The sequence below is a fragment of the Cenococcum geophilum genome, assembly GCF_001692895.1.
Source record: "Cenococcum geophilum 1.58 unplaced genomic scaffold K441scaffold_14, whole genome shotgun sequence".
In the NCBI taxonomy this organism is placed as follows: Eukaryota; Fungi; Ascomycota; class Dothideomycetes; order Gloniales; family Gloniaceae; genus Cenococcum; species Cenococcum geophilum.
The window spans coordinates 2,383,862-2,397,414 of NW_027137572.1; positions in this window are offsets into that span (position 1 = coordinate 2,383,862).

Consider the following 13,553-nt stretch of genomic DNA (forward strand, 5'->3'; position numbering starts at 1 on the left):
ATCCTAAATTTCGCTAATTAAGGGTAAAGGATACCTATTCTTCTAAGTAATACTACTTAACTATTTATAGTTAATATATAGTCTAAGTTTTCCGTTCTTCTTTAGTATAAATAATACTAGATAACCTACTAATAACTATAATAGTCTAATATATCCCTTTTATAAGTTCTTCTAAACAAACTCCTTAAGTACTCTTAACTCTTTTTAAGTGAGCTTATAGGTTAAAAAGAACCTTAGACTTATTTCTAGTTCTAACTCTATTTTATAGTCCTATACTATATAATCTACTAGCTTCTTACTTTCTAGGCTTTATAATTTTTTACTATATTTATGGTATCTTTTTAGTATATAACTTAAGCCTTGCTTAGTCTCTTTATATATTGCTCTAACTTAGTACTATACTAACTTAGTCTATTATTACATTCTGCGTTATTAAGTATTTTAAATATTAACCTAACCTATAATCTAATTAATTTTTAGATTATATTTCTATAACTAAGGCATTTCTAATACTGCCTTATCCCGTCCTAATAGTAGGATATTAAAAGATATCTTAATTTGTCTCCTTTTAGTAGTTATTTAAATAGGTCCTATTTTAAGATTAATAATCCCTCCTCTATAGGATATTGGATCCCCTAAGATTATTACTAATAGGTAAGGTTATTCCTTTTATCTATAAGGTAGTTCTATTTTTTTTAACTACTACTAGTAAGATATGGTTCCTTATTACTCTACTATCTATTAGTGCTTTAAATTACTAATCTTACTAATTAACTTATAAATTTAGGTATTATCCTTAAATTCCTTTAAGGGTCTAAGGCTCTACTACTAGCTCCCTCTAGTTTTATAGGCTTTTACTTTTCCTAACTATTAGTTGCTTAATCCTTATATACTTAGCTTACTCTTTAGCTAATATCTAGTTTACTTCTTATCCTCTATATACTATAGATATATATTTTCTAGGCATTTCTACTACTATTATCTGTCTAAGTATTTTTCTATAAGGAATTTTTCTAGTTAAAGTATTAAGTCTCCTAACTTCTAAACTTCTGTTAAATACCATCCGTATATATATTTAGTATTTTTATATTATTACTTTTCTAGCGCCTAATATATCCTTATAGGGTACTTCTAATTCTTTTTCTTTAGATTTTTATATATTTTGTATATGTTATCTATATATATAATCTATAATAGCATATAGTATACTAGGTGCTTTAGGTTAACTCTTAACTTATCTTTATCTTTAAGTTTAAACCTTTACCGTGTTAATCTAAACGTTATAACTTTATTTGTAGGTACTAAGATACAACATTTACTTCTTTAGTCTTCTAATTATTCCTTTAGATCTTTTAATGTTATAATTAAGGCTTCTTTAATATAACTTATTGCCTTTTCTGTAATAGGGTAGTTCTAGATAACTCGCTTATCTAATTATATATAGAAATCTTCCTATTTATTATTATATTATTGCTTATACCACTTTTAGTACAGCTGTTAGAGTTTTTTTTTATATCTGTTGTATTATACTACGTACAATACTACGCATGCAGCCTCTAGGCTATAGCGCTATAGTTTTATATATATAAATCCTTTCTAGGCAGCTTAATATGTACTAGTAGCTATGTCCTAGTAGTTTATAAATCCCTAAATTAGGGATTTACAGCTTTCTAGTAAATACTAGGTTACTAGCAACTATTAGGTAGTAAGAAAACGGTAGGAAAATAGTAGAAAAAATTGAAATAAAAGTAATCCTAACGCCTGTCCCTGTCCTATTTATAGTTTATTTCTATTCTTTTGCTTTCTATAGTCTATCTACTAGGACTTTAGTAGGGGTTACCTCCTTTTAGAGATCCTACTGCTCTTAGCTACTTTCTAGTAGCTATTTTTATCCTACTTAGAAATAGAAAAAGCGCCCCTCTTCCTTTTTTTGTGCAAAAAAGCTTCTCTAGGGAGAGAGAAAAGTATATTTGTCTTTGTATTTCCTTTCTATCTTCCTAATATAGTCTATATTCTAGTAATAGATATGTAGGGGTTTATACCGCGGTATAGTCCCTAAAGCATCCACCTTCTTTATCCTTCCCTATTGTTTTAGAAAAGGATTTAAANAAGCCTTTTCCTACTTTTAGTTGAAAGAGAGCTAATTATAGCCTTTTAGGATATTTATCCTTAGGGGCTTTAAAAGAAAAGGGGTAGTTTCCTTTACTGTTTCTAGTATAGTGTTTTTCTTTGCTTTTATTCTGTTGCCAATTGTCTTTCCACTATTCTAGTATCTTTTCTCTTACTTGTTTCCCTAAGTAGGCTAAAGAAGTATAAAAAGATTGTAGTTTTCTTCTAGAGAGGCCCTTTTTAGCTAGCTTATCTGCTATTTCGTTTTTATAGATTCTTAGATGGCTAGGAAGCTGTTAGAGTATATACGGCTTATTTATAAGGAAGTATTTTCTTATTACTATATCGTAATAGCCCTTTATATATTATTCTTTAAATCTAATAGAAATCCCTAGATCCTCTTCGTTTTCTAATTTAGTAAGCTATTTTACTCTTAGCATGCCTACCTTAGGCCTATTAGTTATTCTTTATATAGGTGCTCTATCCCTTATACGGCCTAGTATGCTAAATCTCTAGTCTAGTTTCTATTCTTATTATATAAGGATTCTCTGTCTAAATTCCATTATAGTTTCTTTTGGTTTTCGCCTTATAAGTAAATTCTTAAAGTCCTTCTACTTCTTAATTTTAGTTTATTTAATAGTTCTTATTTATATCTAGAAATCTTAGTCCTATAGGATTTTTAATCCTAAGCTTACTTTCTTCTTAAGCTTAGCTTTAACCTTAGTCCAACTAGGCTTCTATAGTGTTCTTATTTTATCTTAAGAATTTTAAATTTTACTTATCTTGTTTTAAGAGTCTTATGCCTTTAGGAAACTTTATCCTAAGCTTATTTATATATCGCTAAACTAAGCTATTACTCTACTCTATTGGTTGTCGTCTATTATAGGTCCTTAAGCTTACCTTATCTTATCTTAAGAGTTTTAGTTATCTTTTATCTCTTCCTAAGAATCTTAAGCCTTTAACCTTTTGCCTTTATTAAGTGCTAAAGTAGTTCGCTATCTTACTTCTCTTATATCTTATAAAGCAATAGATATTATATTTAGTGGGGTCTTAATCCCTACTAATATTCCCTATTCTATAGTGGAATTATCCTTTACCTTTTTTATAATATCTCTAAGGTCTATATATTTTTAGAAAGCTGCCTTTATTACCTTATTATTACTAAATATTTTACCTACGTTAAATTTATTATCCTTAATATCCGATCTATAAGATAGTTTATTAGTTTTTCTAAACTTTAATAATTTTAGCTTCTATGGCTAATAGCTTACGCCATACTTAGCGTCCTTATAAATTTAGTATACATTATTATAATAAAACGTAAAACTTTTAATTAAATATTCTTTTGTTCCTTATAGCATATTATTATCCCTCTATATATGTAAGCTTTGCAGTGTGTGGGAATTGAACGAGCAACTTGATTGTAAATCTATGGAAATCGAGTAGACTATATACAAGAAATAGGTGGCAAAAGGGTGTCGGCGAAGCCGACGACGATGTACCATTGCAGCTGAAACGATGTACAATTGCAGCTGAAAACAAGGGTGGTGAGTCATAAGGTAATGCGAGCCTCGGTAGTCGGTTACAATATATATATATTGTCTACTAGTTTTATTTCTCTTACTATATAGTAATTCTAACTACTTCTATAGTCTGTAATAAAATAACCTTATTTTCCGTAATTTATATAAGCTCCATCTTTAAACTATTTTTCTTACTATAGAGTCCGCCTAAACGTCTTCTGCTACTAAGATCCCTAGTTTAGCCTCTACTCCTTAACCCTTTAATTATTTAATCCTTGCCCTCTAGGTTTCTATAGTTATTTATTCTATTTCTTATTTTCTTTAATACCGCTTAGGTCTATTAGCTTTATGCTATACTATAGTTTTTAACTTTAACTTTATTATTGCGTACTTTACGCCTTATATAACTATAAAACTCTATTCTAACCCTTTTTAGTCTGCTCTCTTTAATAGATCCTATTATTAATTTTAATTACTTAATTAATTAATTCCCTAAGAGTATCCGCATCTTCTATTAGGATAATTACGTCCTAGACTTTTACTTTAAGTCTTTGCTTATACTATGCTATAAGCGCCTTATTATTTCATTTAACTTATATTACTAATATTTAAAACTATATCGTATATTCGATTGCTAAAGTTCTCTATACTAGGTTTTAAAGTTTTCTTTCTGCTATAGTAGTTGCCTCTAGGTCTCTAAATACTTATATTAGGCGTTTTATAAACCTACTCTAATTTAAGAACATATATTATACCTTTTAGTTAGTAGTTGTTATACTATGCTCCTATACCTCTATAAGGTAAGGTTTAAACTACTTAAGTGCTCTTTCTGTTAAGAATAGTCCTATGTAAGCGACTTAATCTATAGGCGTTTCTAATTTTACTCCTTCTTATATAATCTTAAAGTGCATTTATATAAGAAATCCCTTAAGCTTTAACTTCTCCCCTAAGAATCGCTTAATTAAGGGTAACTTAACCTTAGCTGCTCCAATTCTATTAATTCTTTCTTTAAGTATCCTATTATTATCTGTTAATTAATTAACTATTTCTTATAGCTGTCTAATATTAACTAGCTAAGAGTTAGTATTTACTATACTAGTGTCGTTACCTAATCCCAATGTAGTTACTACTATTAACGGCGTTATAGCTACTGCTTTTAGTGGCATATTATTTAACTTCTTTTACTATAACTTTAGTAGTAAATGTATAATAAAGTCTTATAGGAAATACTACGGTGGATATATTAATGGGCTGGGTATATAGGTATAGAATAATTAATAACGTAAATATAAATAGTGGAGTAGTTACCTAATAGATTAACTCTAATTATATTCTAAGATTTACTATAAAGAAGAGAAACTATCTGTAGAGACCGTGTGTCTTTAAATATATAACTCCTCCCTATAGTAAAGGGTTTAGTACATTAGTACGTTAGTATATCGGTATATTATATTTCTACTTTTCTACGTTCCTACGTTCCGAACTTGTAATGTGACTAGCTATGTAACTTAGCTACCTTTTATCCTATAGCTTAATTAGTTCTAGCGCCTTCCATACTATCTTAACCAACCCATTTATATCTGTTTTTAGTAGTCGCACTACTGCTAATATAAAGTCCGTAATACTCTAGGCTATATTATACGTATCTTTTTAGTTCTATCCTATCCTTAGGGTCCTATTCTATTCTTATTATTCTAGTAATATCTTTTAGGTCCGTTTCTATATCCTTATCCTATTTATAGTCTATAGATATATTTAAGTTCTTTTTTAGAAAAAAGAGTAGATAAGCTTTAGATAATATTAGCGACTTAGTTAATTGAGGCACTAGTATAGCAAGAGGGACGCGCAAGCCTATATAATTGGATTGTCTATAAACGAGGGTCTAAAGCTAGAGAAATAAAAGGGGAAGGAGAGTAGCGCCGTTTAATGTTATATGTAGTCCTTAAGTCACGTAAGCTTTACATAACTCTACGTCTACTATAACGTCTACTATAATCCACCGTTTTCTACTAGTGCCGTAATATTAATAAATAGATATAGTATAGAAGAATATCTATTTACTTTATTTAGGAGACTAATTAATTAGCGCTCTACTAAGTAGATATTAGTAATAAAGTTAAGCACAATGTTAGAGCTTATAGCTCTATTATATATAGGTATAAAATTAATCTAGTGGAGTTGCCCCTTTAAATAACAAGTAAACGATCAACTATAATAATCTATAAATAATTTAACTACTTATAAAGAACGGACTAGATCTTTTTATAAAGCTCTAATATATTAATATATATTATTATTATTATTAATTCTATTTATCGCCCGATTCGGTCCCTTTTTAGGTCCATATAGGCTTCTACCTTCTATATATAGGAAAAACCCCCTAGGGGGGAAAACCTAGGTATATCCTTTTAGCTAGTCTTACGCGCTCCGCCTTCGCCTAGCCTGTGTACCTTTATATAATATCTACCTTACGTACTATGCTTCCAAGGTGTCTTAGAAGATCTAGGGGGTAGTGGAAGGGTTTGGTAATTCGCCGGCGTGCCACCTTTAACTAGGTAGGGGGTGTCCAGTCTCTAAGGGACTAGAAGGGGGCGTATCCTTTAGTGTCCTCCTACTAGATCTCATTTGCTATCTAGAACTGCTAAAGGACTCCTTAGCTTATAAGCTATTATGCTGCTTCATATAGACCCCTACTTATAGAGAGCATTTAGGTAATATTATTTGTGCCTGCTCTAGCAAACAACTAGTCTCTTACAGTGCGTTAGTTGCAGAATAGTAGTATATGGCGTACTAACTATATAGGCCATCCGCACGTACAGTATGGCGTAATATTTGGGATATAGATGCTTACTAGCCATGCATTTAGCCCTAGGACCTCTATCCTTAGTAGGAAGGCAACCGTAGATTCTGCCTTCGTTTGTCCTTTATATAGGGGGAGAGTTGGTATTATCTATAGGGTAATCCATGTGGCTGCCCTCTGTATTTTTGCCGCCTTCTTTCATTATTAGTTCCACTTAATATCTGCCCATCTTGCGATGCATGTAGTGGATCTCCACTTATACTAGTGGCCTCCTATCCTCTGCTGCCATAGTAGCACTCCGCCGGCGTGGCGCCAGGTCTCCGCTTGGTGTTGTAGTAGCTCCCATATTTCCTGTTCTTTCTCTGCCGCACATAGGCGGAGGGCTTCCTAGCTTATAAGCTTGGGCGCGTTGCCCCTCCGGGGGGCCCTTACTCCTTATATACGATTAAGTATTTAGCGTATATCCTTCTCCACTAGGTGGTCTTATACTATAGCTGCTCTCTATATAGCAATTGTGTCTGTATATATATCTAGTGGAGGTACTACTACTTCGCGTTCTAGTGCGGCACGTGGTGTCCTTTTATAGGCCCCTGTAATTCTACGTAGGCATTAGTTTTATAGTTTAACTAATAGCTCTAGGGAGCTTTTTGCTAGTGGCTTGCCTTTTAGGTCTACGCCCCAGATCTAGGCGCCGTATAGCATTGTTAGCCTTACTATAGCTGTGTATAGTAGTCGTGTGCGTCTAAATAAGGGTCCCTAGGTTAAGGCTGCGATACGTGATATCGCTGCGAATGCTACTGCTCCCCTATAAGTCACCTATATAATATACGCATTCCAGTTTAGTCTAGCGTCTACCTATACCCCTAGGACCTTAAGGGTAGCTTCTGGTTTTGCTTCGCAGCCCTAGATGCTTACTATTAACGTTAGGTCGTTATTTGCCCTCCTTTTCCTTATAAAATAAATAAGCTGGTATTTATCTGGTGCAAATTTAGCGCCATGCCGTTTTGCCCATATGACGCACCTATTATGCGCCTAGTTTAGTCTGGTACAGTTTTCTGCTGCTATATTTCCCTACGTGATTAGGTTTATATTGTCTATAAATCCTAAGGCTACTGTTTCCTAGTTGCTCTTAAATATCTTTAGTAGCTTAGATATGAAGAATAAGAATAGGATTAGCGATAGGGGCGACCCCTATAGGATGCCTGTAGGTATTAGTATTAATTCGCTTTCATAGCCCTCAAACACTATCTTAGTAGTGCGCCCTGTTAGAAAGGCTTATATAAACTTAACTATCCATTCTAGTAGACCCTTCTTTCTTAGGATCTATAAGAGTCTCTTATATGATATATTATCAAAGGCTCCACTTAGGTCTAAGCTGAGTATAGATACTACGCATCCTAGGCAGGCTTGCCACGCCGCCTAGACGCTAGAGGTAATTAGGGAGAGGGCTAAGAGGGTTAATTGCTTCTTTCTTGCGCCTATTTATGTCCATAGTAGTAGTCCTTACTCCTCTGCGGCGTCTTATATACGCTCTATAACTATCTTTTCTAGAAGCTTTCCTAGCGTATTTTTAAGGGCGATTAGTTAGTAGCTTCCTAGGAAAGAGTAGTCCTTTTTATTTAGCTTTCTTAAGATAACTGTAGTTGTTACTTTACAGCAGTCTAGTAGATTGCCTTTGTATAGGCAGGTGGTTGTAGTGTTTGCTAGTGGTATTGCTAAGGCTTCTAACGTAGCCTTAATTGCCTTATTTAAAATCCTGTCTAGTCCTACCGCTTTACCTATAGGGAGCTTCCGAATAGCTTCTTTTATATCCTTTATTAAGACTATCTAGCTTATCTCTAGGGGTAGGGGGTAGTCTTGGTTGCTGGTATCCTATAAGTCTGCTTAGCCTACGCCTAAAAAGAACCTCTCTACTAATATTCTTATTTTTTCCCCGTTATTATTTATATACTAGTCGTATGCTATCCAACATAGTGCGGGTAGGTAGGGGTCCCCTGGCGTTTCCCCTGCGGCTCACCTACTCCACTTTAACATTCACCAGAGTCCCTAGTTATGTGGCTTAGTAGAGTCTAAAGTAATTTCCTCAAGGAACCAGCGCCAGCTATTTCTACTCTCCTTCCATATTATCTTCTTAAGCCTATTCTTTAGGGCTTTATAACTCTATTAGTAGTAGACCTCGCCCATCTCACTATACTGTCGCCTCACCCTCCTTAAGCCTGTGAGTATCTGCGCTGCCTCCGGTAACCATTTGCGCCGGGCGTGTTTACTAAGCTAGGCCATTGGGCAGTGCTTGTCTAGGCAGTTACTTATAGTCTTCTAGATATCCTCTAGCGTTGCCTAAGGTATTATTGCTAGCCTATTAGTGATTTCCTAGGTATATTTTTCCTAATCAAGTTTCTAGATGGCGTATCTCTAGCGGGTTCATTACGCTAGTGTGTTAATATTAAGGGTTATCCGTATAGGTATATAGTCTGCAGTTATTGCCCATATATTCTCTAGCCCGCAGAAAGCTAGCCGGTCTACTAGTGCTTCGTATATAAATATAAGGTTAATTATACTCTCTTAGGTTCCTCTTTTCCAGGTAAGTTCGCCTATTAGGGTAATTAGGGCAAGGCCTCGCGTTTCTAGTTCATTAAGCAGGTAAGTCGCCTATACTTCTACTATAGCCTACTATCCTCCCCATGCTGTATAGTATATATTAAAGTCCCCTAGGACTATTATCTCGCCTTCTNCTNTNTNAATTGTTTATTNGAGTAGCCCCNACNTAGTTATCTAGGGCCTNTTNTNGCTTAGGTTNTAGACATTAATTATACTAATTTGGCCCCTATTTGTAGCTATTTATAGTTTAGCTATATTAGGGCAGGTAGTTATATATTAGCTAGTAATACAGTAGAGTTCGACATACCTACTTATCCAGGCCTCTACCTCAGTTTTCAAGTAGCTCTCCCTTACCAAGCCCAAGGGCCTAGGGCTTTCCACAAGCAGTTAGCTGCCACCACCAATAACACGGGGAGTTTCACCAGTTCTCTCGGGTATCTTATAATAGGTTATTAGCCTAAGTACTAGTCTACCCCCCAGCAGTCTATATAAGAGTCTCCTCCTAGAGTTAGTACGCTTTCGCACGGCTTGGGAGCCTTCCATAGCCTCTAGTTTCACGCCTCTCTTTATCATTTCCGCCGGCACGGGCATAAGCTGCCATTTACAGGGGTCGCAACTCCCGTCTCACGCGCCTACTACTGGCGTAATCCTATAAGGGCGTCGTGGCTGCATCCTGCAATATGGAAGCCTTAGGTACCTTCTACGGTCAAGGCTAGCCAAGCCTCTCCCGCCTGAGTAACTCCTGTTTGCTCCTTAAGCGTACCTCACCAGCATACTGCCCTAGCGAGCAGTCCTATCTATTGGTACACCAACACACGCATCCGTTCTCTCAAGCCACGTAATAGTCTCTCCGGCCAGGACGTAATCCTGCCTGCCTACCAGGTGCACTAGGGGTCAGAGCCCAGCTAAGGGGTAAGGTCCCTAGAGCCAGCAGTAGCTACTACGCACTACGCCCCGCAACTACTCTAGGTAGTCGTTTCGCGTTACCTATAAGAGTCTCCTCATGACAGGCCAACCGTATCTTGCAGGAGGGGGCCATAGACCAGGTCCCGTGCCAGGCAACCTGCTCCCCCCTCTCCTACTAACCAAGCTTGTGTCCCCCCTTCCTATAAGCTGGCCTGTGTCTCTAACTATCGAGACCTCGTCCGACTAGCCTGTGTTTCCCCTACAGCCTCCCCCATATATATATGCATATACGTATACGTATACATATATATCAGGTTGCGTGCACCACGCCTATTAAGACCCTCCTATAAGTCACCTGTAAGTCGACCGTAGGTCGAACGCCATGGGGCCGTCGAAGCTGGCCTGTGTTTCCGCTGCCTAGGGCTTTACCCGTGTTTCCACCTCGTCGAGCCGTCTGGTCGCCGTCGCGTCGCCATCGCGTCGCTGTCGCGTCTGTCGTCCAGGTCGCGCGCACCACGCCTATTAAGACCCTCTTCTGAGTCACCTGGGTGTACCGGATACCAGATAGGCCCTCGTAGAGGGGCCTTAACGAGTTCTCTAGGCAGGGCCTTAACAAGTTCTTCGCGGTGGCCTTGGGGCCTTAACAAGTTTCGTACGAGGTATCTGCAACGCGTTAACCTTAACAAGTTCTTATAAAAAAGAGGTTCCCTACGCCCTCGCCGCGTTCCTTTACGATCTCAGAGCTAGTGCAAGCCCAAGGGTGTCCTATCGTACGCCTAGGACGCGTCCGCATCCGCTGGCTTAATAAGGCCAGTTTCGGCCCTAGCTACGAGCTAGGTAGTCGTACGTCGGGTGGTTTTCGTATCCCAGTTTCCCTTGATTGATTGCCTCCCTAGATGGTAGAGCGGAAGCCTCAAGCGGAGGCAGTGAGGCTCCTGGTGATGTTGGGGGCGATGCTTTGTACGATGCTTCGTACGCGTCGCGAGCTCAACACCACAGAACCGCGACGACAGCGCGCTGCACGCGCTGCGACGGCTCTCTACCATCGCCTCTGCACTTGGCCATCGTAAGGAAGGGTTTCCTGATGATGTTTCCACCCGCGGCGACGTGGACGCGTGCAGTAGGGCTTCGCGGGCTATATTAATATATACTACTACTAGCTACTTTAAGAAGTATATAACGATTAAATTAAGATTAACTAGACGCCTACTATAGTAATAGTAGCAGATAGTTTAATTAAAGCTCTATTGAAGTAGAAGCATAAGACATTTATTTATTAACTAAATTTAGTTAATATTAAGAAGAAGATCTAAATTAATAAAGGTAAGCGAGGAGGAAGATATAGGGTATATTTGACTTAATATTATACTAAGACCCGCGATGTAGCTTTAACCTATAGGGGCTTAAAGCTGGGGGGGGGGGTCAATCTAGGTTGGATTTTGCTAATTACCTTATTCCTGTTCTAGTTGCCTATTATCCTATAACTTAACTAGTTTCTATTACCTTTTTATTACCTATTACCTAATATCGATTAAGTGGTAATGAGGTAATAGTTTTAAATCAACGTTAGTATTGACGTTAGCCTTTGCTACCTACTTAGTGTATATAGCGAGGCTTTAGAGCCCCTTGCAATAAGACAGAGTTATTATTGTTTTTATCTTTTGGTCTTCCGATTGATATCTCCCTACCTAGTAGCATATACGCGTCTTTTTATTAAGTAAGAGGTTAACTTAATATAATTTATAGAGCTTTATAATAATAGAGGTAGGTTTTGTTAAGTTTACGCGTTATATTTGTGAATTTTATAAGGCTCTAGACAAGGCTCTCCCTAGAGCTCTATACGGAGCTTTCTCTCGCTCTCTGTAGAGCTGTGCTTAGAGATCTGCACGAGATTTTATATAGGGAAGCTCTATGTAGTAACGCCTTATATAGTAAGACTTTACGTACGGAGGCCCTCCAGCGGAGACTTTCTGGCGGAGACTCTGGATTTATGACGAGAACTGAGGTTTTATCTGTGAATGATGTACGACATATCTACTCGATAGTGTAACATTCGGGCGGACTTTGAGGGGCCGATAAGCATTGTGTAATCTTAATTCTATCTCACTTTATAAAGTAGAGCCAATGTATATACACTTAATTACTTGATAAAAGACGCGTACCCACTTTTAAGGGGGAGAAAATTGACAAAGTGGGGGACTTAACGATTGAAGGAGAACAGTGCTCTAACATCTTGCTCTAGCTCCGTGCTCTAGCATCTTACTCTAGCTGGGCTCTTACTTGGACGTCGCGTGGGGTCGTTACGCTGTGGTGGAGTAGGTCGACTCTATCGAATGGTTGTGTATCTGGGTTACCTTTGTCTTTAAGGAAGGAGGGACGAATTGAGGGACGAATTGATTGTCGTAGTAGTACGGTATAAGCGTCTCGTTGATTATAACGCGTCGCTTACTGCGATAGCCTTAATGTTGTTATCTTTATAGTAGTGCGGTGCCAGCGTCTTATTATACGCGTCGCTCATTACAACGGATCCTTTGGTGCTATGGCAGCAAGGTGCTAGCTTCTTTGTGCGTCGCCTATTACGACGGCTCCGGTTTTATGGTAGTAAGGTGCCGGCTTCTTATTGATCGAGTTGGTCGATACTTTATTAGTTAAATTGATTGAATTGTCGTAGGTGGTTATAAATTAGTTATATAGAAAAGAGGTTAATAAGTGAATACTTAGGCACGAGCTATAACTAATCCTTTAACTAAATGTTATATGGGGAAGAAACCCGGGATTATAATTATCAGCCGAAAAATACAGGGTTAGAAAAGGAGAACTTGTGAGTAGATTAATCTATAAAGAAAAAGAGACCATATGTATATTAAGAAGCCGTCGTTAGCTTTATCTAATTTATAACGTAATTAGTGAATTAGTTAGAGTTTTAAACATTAGTCGTTTAACTAAGGACTAATGCGATTTCTAAAGTTTCATAGGTCGACACACGTCGACACAGGTCAAAGCCCCAGAACCATGCAATAGGAAATTGTGAACTAGATTAGTTATTATTTGAAAACAGAAAAACTTAGATAATCCTTCCGATATTACATGTCATCAATAGAGAAGTTCTCATTCCGCGCTTGAAACGGTCTCTTATGGTGCACTAGTCTTGTACAAGACTTCCGGATTGCGGTTCAATTTGTGCTCTGGTTACAAGCAAGTATCCAATAGGCGATCTCCTTATATGATTGAGAGTGTACACTATAGAAAGGAGGAGAATAGCTGATAGAGAACCCTTCCAAAACTTTGGTGTCCGAAGGGTAGTACTGTATTATATTATCTGCTCGTTAGCTGTTACATCGCATGACAAGCTGTGAAACTTGGACTGGGTAGAAGTAGTAGAATTGTAGTTGCTGAAGGGCTTTACTCCCGAATTAGGAGGAACACATGCGGTGTAGTGTGACCATTTCTCTGCTGTTCGAACAAGATGTGGGCAGCACTGAAGTCCGTGTTTCTACCTACCCACACACCGCTTTACGCAATCTTTTGATATTGTTACGAATTCCAACGATGTACCACGTAGCATGGGTCATGTGGTACTCCGGCAAAAAGAGCCGCCCAATTGTATGGACTGACAA